Below are 26,340 nucleotides of genomic sequence, written 5' to 3' on the forward strand. Positions count from 1 at the left end.
TTTGTGGCCCAGGCCAGGTGATTGGGTGTGGATGTCATTTGTGTCCCTAGTGCAATGGTAATTCTCTCTGTTTATCCAGGACAGAGTATTGTTCTTTTTTTTTCCTATAGTGCTTGTCAAAATGCTATGACAACTGGCTGGTTTTATGCAAACAGAGCCTGGCTCTCCAGAGACAGTGTGTCTGAAAGTCAAACATGGATGGCAGCCATTGGCACGCATGGGAGTCAGAAACCACAGATTGTTTTCTCGTTGGATGAACAGCTTAAAGCAACGTAAAGTTAATTGAAGAATTCCTTGAAAGTGAAGTCAGACTAAAGAAACGCTCTGAGTCTATAATTTAGTAAATGGGAAAGATCTGTAAGTGGTAGGAAGACTAAAAGTTTGGGAGTAAAAAAAGAGCATTTTTGTAAATAGATCTGGCTTGCGTTATAGCCAAGGCTGTTTTAATTATTTGCTCTAATAATGTAGATCTGCAGAAGAATCTCTAATTAGGTAAGGCTTGATTTATGGAGTTGGCCTCATATAAACCATGATGTCATAGTGTGCTGCAGAAAATTACAGGCCTGGTCTCGCCATCGAAAACTATTATTTTTACCTAGAACTATTCCTGTTCTGTGTGTCTTACCCTCAGAAAACCAAAGTTTTCTTTGCTTTTCACAGTGGAACCTAACCAGGTAAATTCAACATGTATTGTTATTTACTGAGTAATTTTATCCCACTTTTTTTTTATTATGATGAGAGACAGTCAGGCAAAAGCCTCTGACTAATTAAAGCAATCTGTACTTGGTGGGAATTAAATGAAGACCAATAAGACTCTATACAGAAGTGAACTCAAGTTACCCTTAGCTGACACACTGGCAAGAATACGCCTATCAAAAGTATCTGTCTTTCTGTCCCTCCTTCCTACTACCTTAAGCCCATTCTCCTCTCCTCCTGGAAAGCAGTTTCAGTGTCCTTGCTGCCTGTTTTGTCTGGTTTTAAATAAGAACAGGGGCCTCTGGAAAGTCCTACCATGCTGTTCTCACTCTTCTCTTTATGTGGTAGAGTATCTGTGGTCGACCAAGTCTTTGTTCCTGATTATAGGTCTGCTGATTGCAATTTTCTATCCTTTTTCTTACATTAATTGTGTCTTAACGATTGTATTTTCTGTGATTTCTATTTCAGTTTTGTTGAACTTTCACCCTGGTGGAACGATGTTGTAGCAAGAATGCCCGTATACATTTTATTTAGAAGCACTTTCTTGTCTAGTCTACATCTATGTCGATCACGTTTTCTTACATTAACTGTGTCTTAACGATTGTGTTTTCTGTGATTTCTATTTCAGTTTTGTTGAACTTTCACCCTGGTGGAACGATGTTGTAGCAAGAATGCCCGTATACATTTTATTTAGAAGCACTTTCTTGTCTAACCTACATCTACGTCGATCACGGTTTCTTCTCTTTGTACATTCTGTATGCATTTTTCATAGAGAACAACTTTGACCTTATACTGTCATGTCCCCCAAAGTATAAAATGCTTATTTACATGGACAGCTCAGTGGGCACAAGCAGGCTCAGGAGTAAACACAGCTTTGGGCAGTTGGGGAAAGTGCATGGGCACACTGGAGAGCTGACCCTCTAACTTCCTGTGGACCCATTCCTAAGTCTAGCAGCACAGGACTGGATAATATGGAGGTCTCTTTGGGAAGCTTCTGAATCTATGCTGTCTATGTTGCCTTCATTATCCTGATGACATTTAGGGATGGTTACATGGCTCATTCAGGGTCAAAGCTGGTCAGTGGCCAGGCTGGATTTACTGACTCCCATGCTAGGATTTTACCAGAGTTCCATTAGAGGACCTATGTCCTGACTGCTGGCTGACCGTGGAAATACAAGCTTGAGTGATCACCATCCATCTATCTTGATAATTATCTAACCCATAATTTTAATATAATAGCAATCCCTTTTGCAATATAGTTTTGCTTTCCAAGGCTTATTATTCATGGTCAGATGTGGTATAAAGTTAGTAAGTGGAAAATTCCAGCAATAAACATTCATACATTTTAAATACTTTTCTCACATTATACTATCTCATTTTTTCTATTACTGTTAATAATTTCTTACTGTGACTAATTTACAAATTCAGATTTCACATATTTATTTATAACTTAGTTTGCTCTTCTGTTGCAATGATAAAACACTGACCAAAACCAAGTTAGGGAGGAAGGGGTTTATTTGATTTACAAGTTACAGTCAATCATTAAATAAAGCTTATATTTTTGGTTGTGAGTCTAGCCTTTAATGGCTGAGCCATCTCTCCATGCCCAGTAAATGAAGCTTGGAGGTAAGAACTCAAGCAGACACCATGAAGGAACACTGCTTACTGGCTTGTTCCATGGCTTGTTCAGAGTATTTTCTTATACACCTCGGGCCCAAGTGCCCAGTAGTGGCACTGTCCACAGTGAACTGGGCCATCTCACATTGATGATTAACCAAGAAAACATCCCACAAGACAGGTTGATGGAGGCAGTCCTCAGCTTTTTCTATAGGTAACATTTTATTTGCTTAACCAAGCTTGTGGCCAAATTGATGTTAAATGTCCTCTACAGTGAGAGAGTTTGGGGCAGGGACCCTGATCTCAAACTGTGTGCAGGAGTCAAACAGACACAGGGGTTGTTTATCACCTAGAAGGTCAGGTGTAAGACTAGGAACAAGGACAATTGTAAACCAAGGACCTGGGTCCTGTCCTAAAGGACCAGTGGCTTTTTAGCTCTTGCTCATTCTTGTCATGTGAAAAAAAAATACAGTTATGTGGTTGACAAGCTCTTACACTCTTTTGACAGAAATTGGGAGTCTGGATTATTATGTTGAACTTCCTGATTTATGTGTTGGCAACCTCTTTCTTCCATTTGCTTTAAGCAAGAAACCTTGAGATTGTCCTTGCCTCCTTTCTTCCTTTCAAAATACACATTGAAACCGTCAGGAAATCCTGTTGGCTCTACCTTCAAAATATATTCAGAATCTGACCACTTCCTATGGGTCTTCACTGTGCTGCTGTAGTAAAACCACCACCACCTCTCTGCAGGCCTGCTGCAGTAGCTGTCTCCATGCACACAAGATTACTTCCTTACAGTCAAGGGTCTGATGAAGCTAAATCACATCATGTTGCCCTGTGCTCACAACTTTCCTGGGTCTCCCAGTCTCAAGGAGCCTGAAAGCCAAAGGCCTCCTAGTGAAACATGAAGCCCTCTGGCCTCATCTCTGCAGCTACAGTGGCCGCCTGCCTGTTTTTCACCAGTTCCTTCCCTCCTCTTGACCTCTGTCACTGTTCTTCCTTCTTCTCCAGTTATCATCACGGCCCCTTGACCCTTCACCCTTTGCTCAAAAGTCATCATCTCAGTAAGGCCTGCCTTGGACAGTCTAGGCTTCTGTCAGAAACATCCGTTCATACAACTCTCCTCTCTCCTCTTCTTTGCCTCTCTTTAGCATGATCCAGAATGCTACATATTTTCTTTTTTCTTTTCCATCTTCCACAAGAGCATGGGGATTGCACAAGGGTAAAGACAGTGGATAGCATGTTTGTTTACTTGTTGTATTCGTAGTATCTAAACCTATGCCTCACTCCTACGTATTTAATAAATATCAGGTGAATAAATGAACTTCAATAACTACTTTTTCAGTGGTTGACCAAACCAGAACTCTCCAGTGGGCCAAAGCTAGCATATTACCCTATGTTCTTTGGTCATAAGTAGAGCAGGTATTTCTCTGGTGGCATCTTGTAGCTTGAAGACAGACTGTGTTTGGCCTCATTTATTCCTGCCCTCTTCGAGAAACCACAGAAGAGCTCTTCCATTTCATTAGTTCATGTGAAGTCCTACCCCACCCCTGTTAGACTTCAATTCATGCCTATTGTTCAGTCCACCAACATTGCTTTTCCAAATTGATTCATGTTTAGACTATGGAAAATGGGATGGGATGGCTCAGTGAGTGAAGATGCTTGAAGCCACACCTGATAATCTAATTATAATCCCCTTAGCCCATGAGGTGGGAAGAGAGAACCATCAAGTTGTGCTCTGGCCTCTACATGTACCCAGTCATGCATACCCACACACAAGTACATGCACATACAGTATATATAAATGCATGTTCAAAAGAGGTTTTTTAAAAGGGACTATGGAAAATGTATGTGAATTCCTTCGGCCATCTGAATAAACTTCTAAATTTCTAAAGCTGGGAAGTAACTGAAGAATTTGACCCGCCTTCTACAACACAGTTAGTTAGGTGAGAGCAAGAACGGTGCCCAAACGGATACTCGGGTAGAAGGATCTTGATGGGTTGGAAGACAAAGTGAGACTGGAGGGAGGAGTGAGCAAACACGTAGGAAAGACTGAAGGCAAGGCAGGGTGGAACCCCCAGGATGCGGTAAGGAAGCTGGTGAGAGTTTTATAGTACCGACTGATAAAGGCTGCATGTGAAGTGTTTTGTGCAGATTATTCCAATTAGTTCTCACGTCACTCAGTCACATTATATGATACTCTCCTCCTTTTGCAGACAGGTAAACTGATACTCTGAAGTTAAGTCATTAGCCTAAAGCTATAGAGTTAACCCAAGTCATCATTTCAGCCTTACTCTTAGCCAGTAGGCTTTCCTGCTTCCCCTCTTCATCCAGAAGTTCTTTAGGCCATCTCCGCTGAACATCTGGCAGCTTTCAGTTATGTTCCAGATGAAAAGAATAGTTGTTTGGCTCTCTGTTAATATTTGCTTTCTATTGATAGTTATAACTTTTATCCTAGTAGATAGAGTAGGATTTAAATCATGTCAGAGAATAGATCTTAGCAAGTACCAGTACCTTACTACTGAATTTAAGAATTTTTTAAAGACTGGCTTTTATTTATTCTTGGATAATTTCATACATGTATTCAATGGATCATGATCATATCCATCCTCATCTCTCTCCAGACACTCTCTAGGACATACCCCTCCCACTTTCAGAGAGAGAGAGAGAGAGAGAGAGAGAGAGAGAGAGAGAGAGAGAGAGAGAGAGTCTAATTAGCATTGCCTGCTGGAATGCTGATGGTCTTGTTGGATTGACCTTGTGCAGATCTTCTTCAAATAATCATATAGTTGAGGAATATTTTTGTTAAATGTTTAAATATTTTTAAATGTTCATTTACCCTGGAAGTGCTTAACAGATAATTGTTCATTATAAATGATAGCTGTAAATGATAAAATGGTGGAGTAGGATTTATTTACAATGATGAAGTGCTTGTAATAATGTATGTGGTTAGAAAATAATTTTGACTTTTTGGCAATGATAACAGTATAATGATAGCTGGGAGTTCATATTTCCTTAATAAGAACTGAGATAGGTGGTATTTGTGATAACAGCATTCAGGAAGCTATAATAGGATGATGATAAGTTCAATACCAGCCAGGGCTATGTAGCTATCATACCAATTGATAACATCAAAACACATTACTGTGGTGTGTGTGTGTGTGTGTGTGTGTGTGTGTGTGTGTGTGTGTGTGTGTGAACTCTAAATATAATGGTTATTTTTGTTTCTTAAGATGCTTTTTTATAGGTAACTGACACAATGGATACTACATTGGGCTTCTAGTCTGTCTCTGTCTCTCTCTGTCTCTGTCTGTCTGTCTGTCTCTCTCTCTCTCTCTGTCTCTGACAGGCACATAAAAAATACCCTTTTTACCAAACTGTTATCATAAATGTATCCCTATTGTTTAATTTGCAGATAAGTCTTTTGTTAGCAGTTATTTCAGCTGTTAGACTCAATTCTTTTTGTTTATGAAAATGAGGGACTTATTTGGCTCAAAGAAAAATTTTTCTTTTCATTTTTACAATAAAAGATTAATCTCACGTCTTAGGATGAAAATGTATAAATTGATACTACATTTGTAAAAATCTATGAAACATTAAAGTTTGACTAGAAATGTATTTGCCAAGTGTTGTTGTCTATGTGAATATAAGAAAGTTTTTCTTTTATGAACATAAAATAATTGTGCCCGTCCTGTTTCTATCTTGTACCGGTTGTGTTATGTCAACTTACAGGAATAGGTACCCTCAGTAGAGGAATTACTTCTTTCAGATCATCCTCTAGGCCAGTCTGTAGGCATTTTTTCAGTTAACTGTTGGTGTGGGAGGGCTCAGCTCACTGTGGCTGGTGCCACACCTGGACAGGTGGTCTTGGGTTGTATAAGAAAGCAAACTGAAGAAGCCATGGAGAGCAAGCCAATGAGGAGCACTCCTCCATGGTCTGCTTCAGTTGCTGCCTACAGCTCATGCTTGAGTTCCTACTGTGCTTCCCTTATTGATAGACTGTGGCTGCTAAGCACACAAACCTTTTCCTCCTCCAAGTTGTTGATCATGGAGTTTATCACAGCAACAACACCAAAAACAAAAGAGCCACGGCACCCCTTACTGTACCGCCTTAGAATCTGAGGTCATTGTCTTCATGCTATAATTTAGACGGTATTTCCCTGGACATCAACATTGCTAAAGTATGTGCTGAAATGACATATTCATGAAAGGGAATTTCCAGACACTAAGTAATTCAGTATCGTTTGTCGTAAGTGCCCCATTCTCTAGTGGAGGCAAGAATGAATTATTCATTGTAATCATTATATGGTCACATTTCAGTCCTATCTCCATAGGTTTAGAACAGTGGGTTTTAATTCTTAAATAGATCAACTGGAAAGGTTTTCAAAAGTCTTTGTGCCCCTCCTTCCTTAGATCTTGGGTTGACTTGGGAAGGAGAGAAAGGGAGGACATGGTGGTGAGATTTCACATATTTGAGTCCTGTTAGTGAGTACGAGACTCCTTTTTCCAAAGATGGAGGAAGTTGAGAACCCAGCAAGGGAGAAACCATGTTCTAGGAATAGAAAGTCCAGAGTAACATAAAAACTGAATATCTAAAAGAGACTTGAGACCCACATCGATTGGTTTTTATGCTACTTCTCTTCTTATTGTCTTATTATACTGCCAACATCCAGCTAACATTTCCTCTCCAAGCTGAAGATCTAAAACAGTGAAGCAAAGAGAAGAGGAAGGAAATGTTGCTGCAGGCATTTGCTTCACTTCCATAGAAAGACCTTATATGGCAGTATCAGTTACTGTATTTTATAGGCTGTGCTAGCCCTAGATCATTGTGACAACCACCAAACGCCATCACTGTAGCAGCCACAGACAAGATATAAATGAATGAACATGGCTATGCCTGCATAAAACTTTATTTGTTGCCACCAAAAGTTAGCTTTGTTTTTCATGAGTCACAACATAATGTTTTCTAAATTTTCAACATTTTACAAAGTGAAAAAAGTCATTCTTACAATTGATTCCACAGGTAGGGCACATTTGGTCTGCTGGACATTACTTGCTAACTCTTTCCCCAGAGAGCTAAATAATGCAATGTGTGGAAAACTGTAGATGTTAATAACCGAAATGCAGATGATTTGACTGTGGTAAGGGAAAGTACTGGTGGGTATGTAGATACAAGGAGAAGACGGGTGCCCTGAGCCTTGATTCTATTTTAAGTAATCTTGGTTAGACCTCTGTCAAATTCCAGTTTGGTTTCTTTGATTTACTCTCATAAGATTTATGAAAAGCAGGTTTTAGCTGGCCTGAAAGAAGGAAAGCAGGAACGAGGAGAGGATGTATGACTTACAGCTTGCCGTAAGGTATGCAGAGCCAGGAGAACATTTTATTAGGAATGGCAGCTGATGGTATGTATTATCAGTGAATCATCAGGAAGTCTGCTAGAGGCGAGGAGGAGCCTGCTAGCCATATTCCCCCTTTAGTAAAATCGACTTCAGATTATTATTAAGCTCCCACAGAGAATGTCTCCTGCCATACTGAGAGAACTCCTAAAGATCATCTAAGAGCTATAATGGCAAACTTTGAGTTTGCAGGTTATTTGTAACTTAAACGCATAAAAAAGATTACTACAAATAGTACAAATTATTTGCAGATAGTTGAATGCGGATTTCCTGGCTTTATAGGTTAACTTTACCCGTAATAATTATGTAGATGGTAGAGGGAAGCTACCTGTAACAGGGGAACCTTAGTAGAAATAGCACTAATGACAACTTCCCATTTTTCGAGTATCTACCATGTGCTGCCACATAACATTCATTATCGAATCCCCCTCCACACAACACCCCCAACCCATACCACCCCCACCCTGTGTGTGCAATGAGAAAATAAAATAAAACTTCACTTCCATTACATAGGCACAGAAGATCAGGTCCAAATACAAATCCATACCCACACAACATGAAAATTCACCCCTTTCCACTGAACCATTACCATCGATGAGAAAGAATGTCTTGTCCCATTCCCTACTCCTTCTACCCCAAAAAGGTTAATTGGAAAAGCTAGCCTCAGGTATCTTACTGGACAACATTGTGTTATCCTCACTAATTTTACTATGTAATGATTCTACAGAAATAGAATGACTTTAGCTGTTAAAACTTTGGAGAAAATCAAAGCAATTCTGCCTTTTAACATTTGTGGTTTGTTTGTTCATTCACTGCTCCCAATTTCTCAGCAGCCTGCAACCTTGAACTATTCACTGTCTGAACTTGCCCTCAAAGAATTCATCCTCCTGCTGTCCCCCTATCAAGTGGCAGCCAATGAAAAACCCGCAAGCTTGGCAGCAGCTGCCCTGGAAGGCTTCCACTGAAACCCTCATTCCCAGATCCCCTTTGAAAAGCATAGCTCTTAGAGTTGCTGTTATCTTCTGGAAGCTGGTGACTAATGTTTGCAACATCATAAAACCCCGCAGCAAATACTGTCTGCAAGTCTTGGATTCCTCAACTTTGGCTCTGTAAGTTGTCTGTATCAGAACACTTACTGCCCAGCAACCACTTTGTCTCCCATTCTTCCCCAGTAACCCAGAAAGCAGGTATGAAGATGAAATCGTTTTAGAGTGCAGAAAATTGGGAAACCGAATAGATTCCTATAGTTCCATAAAATGCCTCTGAGCGGCCAGAGTTGGACTCAACCAAACCCAGACCTATGATCTGACTATGATAAACTCAGCCCAGTTGCTGCTTCTTTTATGAATGATTTTTAAGGTTTAGAAGACAGGTATCCGATATGCCTCCCTCAAGAAAAAATTTTATTTTCTCTAAAGGAAATGTGGAAGTGTGATGGAAAATGGCTGTTTTCTGTATGACCGAGTAGTAACAAAATCCAGGTTTGGGTCTTTTTGTTTGTTTGTTTTGTTTTATTTTGGGTTTTTTGGGGGTTTTGGTTTTTTTGTTTTTTGGTTTGGTTTTTGGATCAGCCTTTTCATATGTAAAGCATATTACTTAATTCATGTTTCTTTGAAAACACAATACAACCAGACTCACAGTAAGAATATTGGACTAGAGAAGCATGGTTGCTGTTATTTACCTGCTTACATTAATGACCCATTATTGCATTTAAAAAAAAATTGGTAGACAAGGGACCCCATAAAAAGATAATTTCCTGAGCACTGGTTTCACAGCACTGGTTTTTCTCATAATCCCAAAAATATATTCAGAACTCAGAGGAAGTGAAAAACAGAATGCAGAGCTGCAGGCAGGAGACAAGTATGTGCTAATGCACCACTCACTGTCTGGGGAAAATGTGTCCTCGGGCAGACATAACAGGTTATTGGCTCCATGTTTATTTACAATGTGCAGACTGCTTCATGTTAGTGTTCTTACTATCCCGATGTAAATGGAAAGAATCCACTACATTTTCTCACCTACTTAAGCAAGGAATGCACCTTTTAAGTTAACGTTGGGTTAGAGGTCGCCATGTAAGTGAATAACCCCAGAAGACACTTCCTGCTTCCCGAATAAGAGAAGGGATTGTTTGTGGCCTCAGCACCCTTCTGGATTGACTTCTTTTGGTCACTTACCCATGTTTCCTCATCAGTAAAACTGAGCAGACACATGCTGCTAAAAATTGGACAGAAAATGTCTACTATTTAGGTATGACAGCGAGCTCAGATTTGTGGTGCAGAAACACTCATAATTCAAATTAGGCTTTGTTAAAATAAAGCTGATGAAGAATGCCAGTGTCAGCTCTCATGGTGGGGGAGGCGTGACTCTTAGAAGGCTTTCATTACAGCAGTGCATACATTAAATGTATTCCTTTAACATAGTTTCTCCCAGAGCTGGGTATTTGGTACTGCAATTGTACACTTTTCTGTTTGAACATTGTGACTACTGGTTATTTCATGTGAGGCAATGACTTGGCATGGCAAGAAACACTGTCTTCATGTAGTCATAAAGAGTTGAATGAGTGTGCTCGAGAGAGCCCAGAGGCTGTCATTGTACTTCATTTGTATAGGTTGACCGATAGATATCACAGGCCCATATTCATGCCAAGTGTCTATCTAGTTGGTTCAAGTTCATGTTTTCTAGGGTGATTAGACCAGTCTCTCTAATAGTTAAAGCTGTGGATATTTCCCAGTCCCTTAGACCAAAGGCATGAAAGCAATGAACCCTGGAGGCAATGGGTGCCCCTTACTTCCTCCCAACCTTCCAAGTTGACTGTGAGTGGCTTCTTGCAGCCTGCCTGTGGAGCTTCACATCCCGCAGGCCTTGGTCTTCGCCCTAACGTTCAGTATTTTTCAGGGTTAGAAGAGGCTATGTATGCCGGGCGGTGGTGGCGCACGCCTTTAATCCCAGCCCTCAGAAGGCAGAGGCAGGCGGATCTCTGTGAGTTCGAGGTCAGCCTGGTCTACAGAGCAAGTTCCAGGACAGCCTCCAAACAATACAGAGAAACTCTGTCTTGAAAAACCAGAGAGAGAGAGAGAGAGAGAGAGAGAGAGAGAGAGAGAGAGAGAGAGGAGACTGTGTATAGAAATATCCATGTTCACAAAGAACATGCCTAAAGTACTTGTCCAGCATAGGGGCCCACTGATATTCATAAAATGGTCACCAGTCACCTGGAGAAGTTGTTCATGACAAATGATGCAGTGGCTGTTTTAAAAGCACTACAGGCACATGGCATCCTGCTGCAAAAAGGATCATAATAGTCTTCTCTGAGCAAGAGTCAGGTTTGATATGGCACAAACTTTGTTCTGGTGTTTTCTGGAGCCCTGGTGCTGAAGTGTATTTTAGGACAAACCTGGTAGTTTCAGCTACTATGAGGGGTTCTGAAATAGCACACAGAAATCCTTTGCTGGTCTGTGAAAACCCTTTGAAATGCTGATGAACTGTCAGCCCTGTTTCCTTGTCACCCTAAAGTTAATGAAGCTCACTGCTAGAGTATATGTTTCTCTTTCTCCTGGTTTTATCAGTTTCTGTGTTGTCACAGTAATGAAAAGTGAGTCATACAAGCAGCTAAGACTACCTCCTTGTCATGGCCATCTTTATTATGTCTAAACTTCTTTCCGCCACACTATGCTCTGTGGAAGCAAACCTCAGACTTAGAATGTCTATGGATTGTGTGTTGTGAAATTTGAAGTTTGTTAGGCTTTGAGAATGAATAAAAAGATGAATGGGGTATATGATCCTGTTTTCTGGGATCTCATCAGAGCTGTCTGTAATAATTAGTTACATTTAGCAGTCAGTGTAATAACATGTCTATTGTAACACAGAACCAAAAATGAAAACCTCTATGATTTCTATTTCAGTACACAGCACAATCCTAACTTAAAATAAATTATTTTGTAGAATAGTTCTTGAATTCAACTTTATGACAACTTATTAAAACATGAAATATTTCCTAGATCTTCCTGCTCAAAGGGCCTGGTACCTTACAAACCATGAGCATATGTAACATCAATAACTGAGATTCTGGGTCTCATTTTCTATACAAGGGTCTAGAACTTATTACAGAACTAGCTGACTAATGAAGGAAAAAGCAAATGAGCTTGGGACATCTCTTCATGACAGGATGTTAGGAAGTTTCCTGGAGAATAGCTTTGGAGTAAAGAACCTGCCAGTGGCTGCTTCACTAGGTGATTCCTGTGCCTGACACTGCCATCAAGACAGAGTCACGTGCACTTTGATGCTATGAACTGAGAAAGATGTCTCATATAATTTATTTAGTAATAAAGAGTATCACAGAATTGCAAAATAAAGATACTTCAGAAAAACCATGACTTTAAAATGCAATCCTGACCCAGTTTCTGTTGCTGTAAGAAAACACATGAGGCTGAGTAATTCATAAAGGAAAGAAGTTCATTTAGCCCACAGTTCTGGAGGCTGTAAGTAAAAGGCCAAACCAAGATCTCATGCTGTGTCATAACATAGTAGAAAATAGACAAGGCAACTGTGGAAGAGAGAAAAAAGTGGGCAGGCCTGCTTACTACAGCATCCCACTCTAATGGGAACTAATCCCGTCCCAGGAGGATTAACCTACGCTAAAAAGAAGACAGTAGTCCTTAAGAACCTGACTGCCTCCCAGTGGTTCCATAGCATCTCAGCCTCGCCCATAGACACCACTTCCCAACATGTCCAAGCCCCTCTCATGAACACCAACATGAATTCCTGGGAATAACAGACCAGGAAGTGATCCTGTGTCCTCTTAGGAAACAAACTGTGACTTATTTGGGGACAAAGGCCCATAATCTCTGGAACTCACTCAAATGGTTTAAAAATATATATATTTTTGAAAGAAAATAAAATGCAAGAGTGGTAAATTTTTATCAATTTGGCAAGTGTAGATAAAGTCAGTGAAGTTAGTACCCTCCCTGCAACTTTGAAGCTTGAAGTTATTTTTTAATTACTAAAAATAAACTAAAACTGCAGACACACATTTAAAGTTATCTTCACTGTAAAACCAATTCAGCAGAAATCTGAAAAACAACCCTAGGTGAAATTAGAGACTAGGTCATATTCCTTCAGCAAAGAGACTATAGGCATCCTTTAATAATCTTCATGTTCAAATTACAAAATATATAAATGTGTCATAAAGTTTCCCAACTGCTTGTGTATTGCCGAGGCACACCTGTGTTATTTCTGTGTCCATCCTGACTCCATCTGTCTAAAAAAAAGTGTGTGTGTGTGTGTGTGTGTGTGTGTGTGTGTGTGTGTGTGTGTGTGTGTGTTTCAGAGCTCTATGCTGATGCTGACAGTTTGCTCCAACACCTGAGTCTCTGTCACCTGAGCAGCTCCTCAGCTACCGGAAGTCAACTTTAGATCTGCTCCCTCTGCACATCTGGCTCCCAAACATTGGGTTTTCCTTTATCTCTTTTCCTCACCCTGAAACTTGTGTGGGAATATGAAGAATAGTGGAGTGATGAATCCCTGATGTCAAGACTATCCAAAACAATATTTTTACTAGTGACAAAGAAGTATAAAGCGTGCAGTTGTACAAAAGCTAGCCGTCTAATTTCATGTTTTGCCCTTCAAAGAGAACTGGAGTTGGAAGTAGAAATAAACAAAAGTAATCTGCCAAATGTGACTTCTTACTACTCACTTTAGTGGACATTATATGTATTATCAGGGCTGGCCAAATAAGCAGGATATGTCCAAATGTAATCATACTGGAAAGCTCTTTGTGTATTGTCATTAAAAGATCCTCCAGGTATATTCTTAAGTCCTAAATGCACATTAGAACACACTGTCTACACTGTATTCTGCAATTTTGGTATCATAAAGGAGAAAAGTAAATGCATATTTGACTTATATGTATTGTACTGGCTAGTGTTATGTCAGCTTGGCACAGGCTCGAGTCATCTGAGAGGAGGGAGCCTCAATTGAGAAAATGTCTCCATAAGATAGTGCTGTAGGCGGACCTATAGGGCATATTCTAAATTAGTGATTGGGGGAGGGAATCACCCTAGCCTGGTGGTCCTGGGTTCTATAAGACACTAGGCTGAGAAAGCCAGTAAGCAGCACTCCTCCATGGTCTCTGCATCAGCTCCTGCCTTCAAGTTCCTGTCCTGCTTGAGTACCTGTACTGACTTCCTTTGCTGATGAACTGTGATGTAGAACGATGAGTGAAATAAACCCTTTCTTCCCCACCTTTGGTCATGATGTTCCATCCCAGTACTATTAACCCTAACTAAAGCATATACCAACCAAATAGCTCTGAAAGGATACACACAAAAATGTCTGCCTGTGGAAATTAGAAATTAGTATTGGATGCTGAACCATTTTCCTTTTGTTTTTGCCTTCTACTACAGGGTCTAACACTAACTCAGGAGGGACTAGAACTCACAGTGGTCCTCATACCCTCTCCAGTTCAGGAGACATTTATTATTAGCTCATCATAAATAGATGTTATAAATGTCCATAAACAAACAAGATACAATGAAAACTGCTTTGTTTGTGTGGCAGGGGCTTCGTAAGTTTCACACGCTGGTCTTGGCCTTGCAGTCCTTTGCTTCAGCCTTCTAAGTGACCGGGAATACAGTTCTGTGGCAGGCTTGGCTTTTGCTGGAGTTTAATTCTATGGAAATAACTGCCCTAAAATGATAGCTCATCAAACACAGAGATACCCCCTCTGCTTTCCATGTACTGCTGAAAAAAGGGGGGAATCACACATTCCATCTAATTCAGTTAGTAAAGTGTACTTATTATCTTGGCCTCAAAAATATTGACAGACTTCTTTCTTCATGTGCTTTTCATGGCATAGAACAGGGGAATAATTAATGAATACAAGACTCCCCTGCTTCCAGACTGTTAATGTGTTAAAAGGCATAGAGCTGATTTTAGTGGGCTCTACTGAAAGAGCAATTTGGATTAAGAAGTCATGGGAAATAGAAAAATTAAACATATACCAAGTTAAGTAGTATGAGATGCAATCTTGCTGAATATGGAATATCAAAAGTGTCTCAGGTATCTTAGGTATCCTATAGAATATAGAAGAGAATCTTCCCTAAGGTTCATGTATCATCACCAGGTCATTCTTGAGCCAAGATTTCCGTCCTTCCTGTAAATACGAAACAGGAAATGGTAGTTTTCTTCCCCTGATAGTTTTCTTTTTACTTAACAACTTTATCTGTCCACATGCTTTTACAGTTGGACAAACAGAATCAATCCCTCCAGACTGTCTGATGTTCCCTTTTCTTCCTGCCCCTCTCCAAAGTCGATGAGAAGTGGGAATCTAAGACAGTCTCTGACTTGGGTTGTCATCTGTAATAAAATTAAATCAAGAGAAATCTCTGTAGCTTATTTGCATATTTCATGGGTCTCCTGTTCAACTTCCTCTTTCAAGAGAATCATTAATTATATAAGCATTGTTTACTCAGCCTGTAGACAGTGAATGAAAGCACTATCTCCTTAGAGTCATTTGTATCATTTCTGTTAACAGCATTTCATTTTAACAGGGTTGAGTACACAGATGTGACCATAGCTTCTTCAGGGCTAGTTTAGGTAACATGGAGAAATATCTGCATGATTTACTAGCACCCTGAGTAACTAAGTAGTGACTTGTTGGGGTTTCTCCATGTCTGCTCTTTCCCTGTCCTTTTTTCAACATATCCAGATGAATAATATGCTAAATCCTCCCTTGCATGTGTACTTTGACAGCCCCAGACACTGTCTGAGTTAGCAGTATACATAAGCCACCATTGTTTCCATAAAACACTTCAATTGGGTGTCTGGTTGGGCTGGATAGGGTGCCCTATACCTGGGCCGCATGACATTTGTAAGAAGATGGTGCTCACACGTGGGACTCTGCCCATCACAGTCAGGTTAGTATTTTCTTGCATTGTAGGATCTATCATTGGACTACAAAGAGACAGACTTTGAATCAGTGCCTAATGTGTTGTCTGGGCTATACGCTTGAAGAAATGACTTTTTTGACTTAGGAAAGGAAGACATAAGAGTTGTAAAAAGACAGTGTTTATAACCACTTCATTCATTCTGCTGTGGATTTTGCTGAAAGTGTGTCTCCACTGCCAATCCAAAGTGTCCCAATTACAGAGCAGACTCTGTGTGACCTGTTCTGTTTTCCTTAGACAGTGGGATATGATCATACAGGACTGTTTGCCAAAGTTTTATTTCAGCTCAGATGTGGCTAAATGCCAGAAATCACTTCCTGACACCTAGTCCTTTTGACTGCCCCACCCTAAAAGTCACCATTTTGAAACAAGTTCTGGGATCTACAAAATGTTCTGCCTATGTTCCAAGTTAATTTTGAGAATGGCTTTTTATGGCTAGTTTACAATCCTCAGGACAGCAGAGTTATGATGGAAACACTGTGACATCCTAAGCTGTAACAAATGAGCCGTTCTTGAAGATAAATGTAACTTCATGTCTGGGAGCCTAAACATTTCCTTTCCAAATGATTTAGTGTATCTTTGTTCCTTTCCACACTAAGCCTTTTCTCTCTGTGCATCCCTTCATCTCTAGGCTACCTTTGTTTGTAGCCCTGCTATATCAGTGTTTTGTGATGTTACCAAAAAGCAAAAAGTGTGAGGTCAAATTTTCCATTACATACCTCAGCAGGAATGCCAGGGAACTTGGCCAAGCTAAGGCTACAAAAAATAAAAATTACAGGAAAGATGATTCATTAGTCAACAATTGCCTTCCCAAGAAAATGGAATTAGTTATATGTGGTTGATCTGGGGAAGGGGATCAGTTCACACAGACAGATGGGAGAAGGGGGTGGGGAACAGTATTTTCTGACTGTATAACATAGTTTTAAACTCCATGATGTTTGAAAGTACAACATCAGAGGAAAGAAAGCTCACTTTGTGCCTTGATTTCTCTCAGCATTTTTTTTTCCTGTTCACCACGTGAGAGACCCAGCCTTGGTAAGAGGAGCTATGGCTTCTCATCCTCTGAGCTGATTCTCTTCTTCCCGTTCACAGTAGGTCTCCTTCCAGTTCATAGTAGGTCTCCTTCCTCTTCCCCTTTGATTTCTTTAACCTCCGTCCTTTAAAATATTGTAAGTTTACTAGAAATTCTGGAACTTGTTGCTATTATGTATTCAAGGTCCAAAATTATGGCGCCAGAGGGGAGAAAAATTAGCATGGAAGTTAGGAACACCCCACAGACTCCTGACAGTCAGCCTTCTTATGAACAGAATGTTGTGATCATAGCACTCATGCTAGAAATGCCTACTCAAGGTGACTCTTCTTTAAAGAATGAAAAATCTAGTGAGAAAGCCAGCCAGTGACAATAGCCATTGAGAGATACAATGATTCTCCTGACACTCCATTAGCCAGCCAGTAAGACCACAATTATAGTAAAACTTCCAGATCCATGTGCACCTCAGGCGTACCAAAGAATGAAAATGTTAAAGCACTCTGTTTTATTTTAAACTTTTGGAAATTGGCAATTTGTGTGTGGTTTAGACACTGTTGGTAGATTACATAATTAAGCATTCCTAACCATGCTGGATGATACTAAATTTACTGAAGAATTTTATTTCCTTTTATGGAGAACATGAGGAAACTATCAAAACTAGTCTTTTTTTCTCTTTTGCCAAGATAACCTAGTTGCTATTACCATTTCATCCATGCAAAGGGATTGCCACATAAAAAGTAAACCTTTTAAAGTTACTTATACTTGAATGTTTCCTGTGAAAAGCCGGGGCAATTCAAGGAAAGAACTGGGTAATGAGACACAGAGCCAGAGTCTCCAGGACTTGAGAACTGGGAGAAGAGTAACAAGTCTACCCTCATCATGGGAAAATATGAAGTCTTATGCTTGAGTAGCAAAAGACCTGACTGTGAGAACAGAGCAAGGGGGACAAGGAGCTGTATACCCTGCACTAGTCATGCCTCGGTGCCTCTGTCCCCACAGCCTGCTGATTCTAACAATGGAAATGAGTTCCTGGGTCTCAAATTGAAAATTTTTATTCCCAAGTCCTCACTGCCCAGAGAATTCGTGCATTTTCAAGAGTCTGTTCCTTGCTGTGTGCACCCCTTCACCCCACCACATACACACACACACACACACACACACACACACACACACACATGCAGAAACCACACACGTATCACATCACATACACACCAAACATCAAGCGTACTACACAAATACACACACACAAACACACAAGAAAAAGACTTGTGTAGAGGAAACTGTGCACTGTTTTCTTCCTTGGTGAAAAATTGTTTTGTCTTTCCAAATCTCTCTCCTTATGTTTCCAAATAGATTAAATAAAGATTTTTATTTTAAGAATTTTATGGCAAAGACACAGCTCCAGGAATTCCTGTGAACCAGGTACTGCCAACTAGCCCCAAGATGTCAATTAATGAGATGGAAGTATTGAAGGCAAGGGAGAACATGTAACCAATCTACGTATAGTAGGAAGTCAGAGGACCAGCTTTCTTGGCCCTTGCCTTACTAGGTACTGGCATTAACTCCTAGGTTACATAGGAAAAGATAAAGTAGAGAGTAAGAAGCATGCACGGAGAAATGGTCTAAGTCAGACTGGGGTCTTATTGATCATTAGCTCAGGACATTCAGAGAGAGCCTTGACCTGAAGCTGTAAGGAATACCCTGTTGCTGAATTAGCCTCTATTAATATCAGATGATCTGTTGCCCCTGGAATCTAAAATGGTCACAGGAGAATGATGCGGATCAAGGGCATGGATGCCAAATGGAGGGAAATGCTCTTAGTTTCTCATTGGGCATCTGCAGGCCCAAGTCAAGAGTTGATGGATTTTAGCAAAAGCAGCCTCTAAGTGCTTATTGCAGTTTCTTTACTTAATTCCTGAAACTTATTTTGTTCAGGCTTGTTGCTGCTTGGCAAACTCTCTAAGACCTCCTTTCTCTTATTCATGACCCGTGCATGCAGGCCAGTAGATGGTGTTTATGTCACAAGCGACATAAGAGACGGATTTCTTGCCCTCCTTACCATTGCGGCCAGTCTTCACTCCTTTTATCGCTCTAACACTCCAATCATGTGGGTCAATAAGGACTTTGAGACTTCAAAATTGTATTCCCCTAAAGCTTATAGAGAACTCTTGCTTTAAAACATATTAGAAAGTAGTGTGCTTGGGAGTGGGGGAGACCTGTCTGGCCATGGTGATCCATGTCTTTAATCCTAGCACTCCAGAGGCAGGAGGATCTCTATGAGTTCAAGGATAACCTGTCTACATAGCAAGCTCCTATGAGAACCAGGACTACACTGAGAAACTCTGTCTCAAAGAAAAATAAGGAAAGAAAAGAAAAAGAAAAAAAGAAATAAAACTAAGATTTTTACTCAAATTCTGTTACTTCAGGCAAATTTCTTTTGTTTAATGATGTGAGAATTACTGATTGAGTAATTCACACATGCTAGGCGCTGTACAAGCATAATGGATACAAGATAAACTTGGTCTTTGCCCTCATCAAATTGGTATTCAGTTAAGTAAAGATTAGACACACAACCTTTAATAGTGGCTATACACATATTTGAAATGAATAGGTGTCACAAATAAAAAACGGGAGACATTTGAGTCAAGAGGCAGAAAAGGCTATTTTGTGAATTGAGCTAAGATACCAACGATGGGCAGGTGCTAGCCAAGCAAAGAGGGTAAGAGCCTCATGGTTGTAAGACAGCCTGTTGTAAAACACAAATGCAGGAGAGGACCTGGGATGAAAAGAGGAGCTCAGAGGCTGGAGGCCTGGGATAGGAGACAGGAGGACGGTGGAAAGATAGCATCAGATTTAACATGACCCTTTAGGCACCTGCAATAATTTTGGTCATTTCTAATAGCAATGATTAGCCATTTAAATTACACACACACACACACACACACACACACACCTCAACTTTTCACTTTGTTTTCCAGGATGGGATCTTAACTTACAGACTCAAATGATTCTCCCACACATGCCTTCTGAGTAGCTGGAGTCTAGACTGAATTCTGTATGGAGTGAGCCACCCTACAAACTGAAAAAATATTTGGAGTAGATCATAACAGTGTCTGAATTACTCTCATTGAACCTCATCGAGTGGGTGGATCCAAGACAAGTTCAAGAGCAGAGTTGACAGCACTTGCTTTCTCTCTGGATTTGTGACATTGCTAAGCAGGAGGGTGTCACTTAGGACTTCCACTCTTCTAGATGAAGTACTATTTCCTGAAGGGAGTATTCACTTCTGAGCACATTAGCAGTGGTCTCATGTTCAGTTTGTTGATTTATCCAAGTAAAGATATCACAAAGGCATTGTGAAGAGCGATCCAGAGCTCAGGATATATGACTAGGTTGGAACCTAAGTTGGCTGGGTAGCAGCTTATAGATATTTAAATATGAACATGGATAAGTTAGGAAGAGATTCTGACTCAGGAGAGAGAGAGAGAGCTCAGAACCCTATCAGGGCCCTGTCACCACAATGGTAAACATGGATATAGTGTTATATGTGTGCAAAACAGGTTTGGAGGAGTCCTTATAGAGTACAGCCTAGTATCCAGCTAGTAACAAGTGTTTGGTATATAGTACTTATCATACACATTTAATAAAGTCTTAGGGCCTCAGATGACATTGGTTAACAGGAATGGAGTTCTATTGATGAATGTGTGAAAGAATGCACATGCATCCGTAGGGACTGAGATAAAGGTATATCCATATATACATTTTCCCTAAGTTTTATTTTCCATGCAATTTTCCTCTTACAAACAACCTTCTATTATTCTCCCCCTGAAAAATCTTGTGTTTTTTCATTTTCTGCAGATGAAGTTATTGGATCTCTGTATGCCTTGTGAGTCTGGGTGACCAGGTTTTTGTGTTTCTCATTGTCGCTGCAGTGGCTGGTTGATTTGTTAAGAAATATCTGGGTGTTCTTTTTTAACATTCGTTTCAGCAAGCAAAGCCTTTCCATTTGCAGACAGCAGCTTTATTGTGAATGTGGGGAGACCACAGAGCTGTAACACACTGCACATGTCGACTGGGCTGTCTGGGCCTCTTGGCATTACTAATGATGGTAAAGATCCCACTTGGTGCAGGCAGACCCTCCCTGCAGCTGGTGTCCTTTCTACATAGCTATGAGGTCATGCAGGGTGGGAGAGAGAGGAGCTGGAGCTGGAAAGGATGACAGAGGAGAAGGGGAAGTTGTCCCTGTCTGCATTCTTGGTGGAAAATGGAAAAACATTTGCCACATGCTTGCTTTGTTAGCTTTTTAAGGAAGGGGAATTAAAAGACAAGGGGATAGTGAGGGATTGTAGGAAGGTGACAGCTTGGTCTTCCCCATCCCCCAAGGCTGCACAAATGTCAGTATTCATAAAACCTGCCTAGGAATCTTCTAGGACACTGACAACCCTCTAAGTGCAACCTCCCAGATATTTGAAACTGCCTAGAGTAGGAAGTGCCAGTAACTACTGTAAAATTGTAGATCACAATTCTAAGCAGTGTACTCCTTGTTCTGCTTCAGGTGTGCTTAACCCTAGGATGTTGGGAATTATCTCTCCTTGACTGTGAAGTTAAAGGTATCTGATCCTGCTTCATCTTTATCAGAGTTGTCTATGGAAACCCATAAACACCCTTGGTCCACTAGTAGTCCAGCTGGTGCACCTTCATTTCTAGAGCTTGCGTTCTCGGTACTTCCTGACCCTGTAAGTTCTCAGCTAGGCACTATTTTTGTAGTAAGTCGTTGTTGGAAATTGTACTGGGAGAGTGTGCTTAGGAAAAAATAGGAAACACTCTGGTCTGTGCGGGATCAGACCATCAGTCAGCCACTTGCCCATCTCTCGTCCGGGCCAGCCATAACCAACAGGAAGATGGCACTGAAGCTTTGTAGAAACCTTCTGAATGCCTCACATGAAAAGCCGGTCTGCTTCACCTTTGTATGCTCCGTGCTTCATCTGGGTTCTCCCACATAGGGAGAGGTGAATGTGTGGGAGCCTGTTTACCTGTTTTCCACATTGTCAGTAGCTGCAGGAAATGAGCATGATAAGTTATGGAGGGGGGAAACACCCCTAAATGCCAGAGAGAGTGGCTGTTATTGAGTGACCATCCACAGTACTGACCCCTGGCTTGATTTGTCAGTATATACTATGAATAATACTGTCCCCAAGTTGCAAAAATCCAAAACCTGACCCCTAAGTTTTTTAGGCACTGAAATTTTATAGCCTTAGTTTTGAGGATTTGTTGTGTTGTTTTGTTGTCACTAGAATGGGAAGCATGATCTTTTCTCTGCCTCCTTCTAGGCTCGTGTTTAGGTTTAAATCCTACTAAGGAAGGGAAAGCACTGTGGGCGGTGAGGAGTCACTGGGAACTCTGTGTGTCTGTGTGTTTTTAAAAGAAAATAAAAATGTTTGAATTTGTCAAAGAAGGTAATTAGACAGCATTTATTAGTGCTGTTGTTAATCCATCTTTACTCCTTATCTACCTGTAATCCCAGCACTTAGGAGGAGGAGCCAGGAACATCTCTGTGAACTCAAGGCCAACCTAGTCTACACAGTGAGGCCAGTCAAAACAAAAACAAAAACAAAAAACTCACGGAAGCTCCCCTCTCCCTTTGTGTAAAACTTTAATAACATGAATAAGAATTTTGTTGTGTTAAAATATCTAAGTTGCAAGACATTCCTTTACAACTACCCTAATCATTAGTAACTCCTGAAAGCACAAGCTTTATAAAACTGCTGACTGGAAGGTGCGCTGGTCACAAACATCGCGCTGGTGTTGTGAATCTGAAACCTACGGTAGCTGGTGCCTCTCTGGCCAGTGATTAACTGCCGGTGTCCGTCAGGAGAGCGTTCTCCTCCGGGACAGTGCGCTCCAGTACTAGAGCAGGGAGCACCACCGTGGACCTGCTGCCACCCCAATCGGATCTCCCCTCTCAGAATTTAGGCATCCTTGTTTGCTAAGGGACAGAGCTTTTGGTGACTTTGCTTTGGGGCCTTTCCTGCTCTTCCCAGTGGCATCTGAAAAGGAGGGCACGTATTTTGGCTGACAAACTGGCAGAATTGGTGCAAGATGATAGAGCAGTTTTTCTCTCCATTTTGTGAACAGAAGTAGATCTCCTACATACTACCGCACTGAAGAACGCTGGGCCATAGCTTCAGAGAATGAAGGAGTCACAGTTAATAATGAAAGAATGTCTGGAGCCAAAGTGGAGTTGGATATGTGGATCAAGCAGCCACATCCAGTTCTACTTTTGTTCGCATCGTCTTTTCCTTCTTAGCCTTACAAACGTGAGATCCCAGCACTGATAACCTAATTCGTACCTCATAGAACAGTCTAGACCACACCACACACCTCCCGTTGTCTGTTTACCTTGAAACTGAGCTATGCCATTAACCCAATGGTTCACCTCTTTAGCCCCAGAGCCCTGCGGTTTCTTCTCTTACCCTCCTAGTCGGGCTCAGCGAGCAGTCCTGAGGCAGCTGCCTTCAGCATTTGTTCAATCTGGGTGGGGGAAGAGAAGGAAGGGAGAGCAGAGCCAGCTCTTCCCTGCAGCTGTAGCTAACCAGAGCAAGCTGCAGACACAGACAGCTCACTCCATTTCAGTGGCCACCCTGCAGCCGTATGTGTGGGTGCAAAGTTACTGTGACACATTCCTCATGGGGTGGGAGGGAAGAAACTGTGCGTGGTGGCGGAGATGCCAGATGGTTCTTAGACACTTTTGGAGGCTGTCTCTTAGAGAGGGACAACAAGGCAGGAATCCTTGCTACTTTATGGCCACCTGAGCTGCAGGAAACAGCAGGTGCTTCCCCACCCATGGACAAGCCCACATTCCAGTATTGTTTAGCTGTGTTATTCGCCTGCTTAAATTTACCGTAAGCTCCCCAAATTGTATTTTACTCTTTAACGGAAATCTGTTGTGCAGAATTGTATAAAGCTTGACATGATGTCCTAGAGTGGGCTAATTGTTTAAATATGGGCTTGGACAATTGTTGAAAAGTACTTTTGTTTGTATCATGGAATGAAAGTTACCACATACACAATAGTCTATTTTCAAACCTAAATTGATTTCATCTTAAGGGGATTAACAGACTATCACAAAAAGAACATTAATTTTCGTAGGGGTTTATGTGGTGTATGTGAGTTTACGTGGGGCGGTACAAAGCACATGTGTGTGCATGTGGGTGGGAACAAGAGGTTAAGAGTCTTGTGTCTTCCTCAGTCGAATTCCACCTTATTTTATGAGACAGGATCTGTCACTGACCCTGGAGTTCACTGACGGAACTAAACTGGCTGCCAGCGAGCTCCAGGGAGCGATTTATCCCCCTGACCTCCTGTGCCTCATGAGGGGGATTACAGATAAACACCATAGCACCTGGATTTGGGGACGACGGATTCTAGGGACCAAAACCCAAGTCCTCATCTCTGCGTGGCAAGCACTTGACTGATGGAGCCATCTCTTTGGCCCAAACATTAGTTCTTTAGCCAAACCAAAGTTGATGTCTCAGTTCATCTGGAGAGCGCTGGGAGACTTGCCCCTGCCTTTACTAGTTGTCTTGCTTTGTTTCATCTTTCCTTGCCTCTTAGTGTTGGAAGCTATGCCTTTGGGAGCACGGGCTTTTCAGCATCAAGGAAGAGCAACACACTGTGATCATGCTAGCATACAAGTGCTTCTCTTCACTCACTCCATGCCTCTTCCAGAATCGAGAGAGACCTGATTTTACCATGAAGCTCAGGATTTACAAAAAGGAGATGTGTTATTTGGAGAGAATGTTGTTATTGGTTTGTTTGCTTGTTTGTTTTTTAAGATTTGGGGGTTTGTTTTGGTTTTTATTAAGATTTTTTTTTTATTATGTACACAGTTTTTTGACTGCATGTATGTCTGCACACCAGAAGAGGGCACCAGATCTCATTACAGATGGTTGGGAGCCACCATGTGGTTGCTGGGAATTGAACTCAGGACCTCTGGAAGAGCAGCCAGTGCTCTTAACCTCTGAGCCATCCATCCAGCTCAATTATTGTTTTTTTTTTAATCATTCAATGTTACAGGGAATGTTAATAAAGTACCAAAATGTCATATTTTTAGGAGGGACTTTTCCTTTTATTAACTTATTTTTCCCTCATTCCTAGAACATATGCAGTACACTATGACAGAGTTACTACTTGAGGTAATCAGGTGTTTCAATTCAGAGCCAGAGGTGATAGTAGAGAAAAGAATTATGTACTGTCCATCCCTTTATGCTGTTAGGCATAATGACAATTTAGCTCTAAGCTTTTTGGTGTCTTAAACCAAAGAGGAAATTTCTAAATCACCAGACTCGTTTATTAAGACCATTTGTCCATTCTCCTGCCAACACTTTCTAAGATTCGTGTGACATGCTCAGTATGAAAGTGTACAACACCTTAACGATGTTAAATATGGTTCATTGCTAAATTGGGACAGTTACCTAATTATGGTAAGATCTAAATTAAATCACAGACATTTTAATCGTTTTTTCTTTTGAAGCAAGAGTACGCACATGTGCATGTGTGTGTACACATAGGTATGTTTGCAGGTATACTTGTGTGGAGACTCAAGGTTGACATCAGGTGCCTTCTTTGCTCACTTTCCACTTTACATATTGAGGCAGCCTCTCCACATCCGAACCCAGAGCTTACCAGTTTGGCTAGTCTAGGTAACTAGCTGGCTCCCGGGATCCCAGTCTCTGCCTCTCAAGCATTGCCAATGCAGGTGGGCCACCACACCCATCCAGCATTCATATGTGCTGCTTATCACACTCCAGTCCTCATACTCACTCTTTTACCTCTGTGCCATTTCTACAGCCCCTGGTTTCACTTTTTTAACAAGTCTATAAATATCCTCAGATCTTACGTTGCTTCTGAAGCACGGAAGTAGCTCCTTGGATTGAATCTGAACAGTCCAAAAGACAGCTTCATAGTTTCCCTCTACTGAACTTGTCTTCATGTGTTTTTGGCAGCAGAGGCTCTCAACAGTTATCTTCTCACCCTCCATAGAGAAAATGCACATAAGTGATTTTGATTCATGCTCTTCTTTGCCTACTTATGTGGTTTTTTTTGTTTGAGGTGGGCTCACACAGTGTAGCCCAGACTGTCGTGAATATTATTATGTAGCCCAGGTTGGCCTCAAACTAAAAACAGTCCTTTTGCCCCAGACTCCCAAATGTTGGGATAACAATCATGGGATATAAGTTTATTTTAAATCGCATAAATAACATATATGAAGATAGGTTAGGGAGATTAACAAAACTCCATAGGAATTAGAGTGAATGACAATTGCCCTAGCATCTTAATTTTCCCACATTTTGTTGTAATTTTTTAAAAATTCATTTCGGTATCTCAATATACATCTAGACTAGTCTGTTTTAGCTGTTTGAAGGAAAAATGGTTTATATTATATTCTGAAGTAATTAGAATAAAAGATGAATAATAAAAGCTAACAGACATATTCCCAAAATATTTAGGTTAGACATTATTAATATATAATTTAATATAATGTGCTTTATAGTCATACATCGTTTTGTTAAATTATATATTCATAGTATAATTATTTTACATATTGATAATAAGAAACACAAGATATATTAAACAAGAAGCACATACTAGATACCATTTG

At 40.8% G+C, this 26,340-nt stretch overlaps 2 protein-coding genes across 3 annotated transcripts in view; one reads left to right on the forward strand and one right to left on the reverse strand.

Annotated features, from left to right (window-relative positions):
• The window catches only part of Cmss1 (cms1 ribosomal small subunit homolog), a 296,653-nt gene that overhangs the window by 163,807 nt on the left and 106,506 nt on the right, over positions 1 to 26,340 (forward strand). The window lies entirely within an intron of this gene.
• The window catches only part of Filip1l (filamin A interacting protein 1 like), a 234,968-nt gene that overhangs the window by 156,581 nt on the left and 52,047 nt on the right, over positions 1 to 26,340 (reverse strand). The gene's annotated exons all lie outside the window — the stretch shown is intronic.

Source organism: Mesocricetus auratus, unplaced genomic scaffold, assembly GCF_017639785.1.
Source record: "Mesocricetus auratus isolate SY011 unplaced genomic scaffold, BCM_Maur_2.0 Super-Scaffold_100008, whole genome shotgun sequence".
In the NCBI taxonomy this organism is placed as follows: Eukaryota; Metazoa; Chordata; class Mammalia; order Rodentia; family Cricetidae; genus Mesocricetus; species Mesocricetus auratus.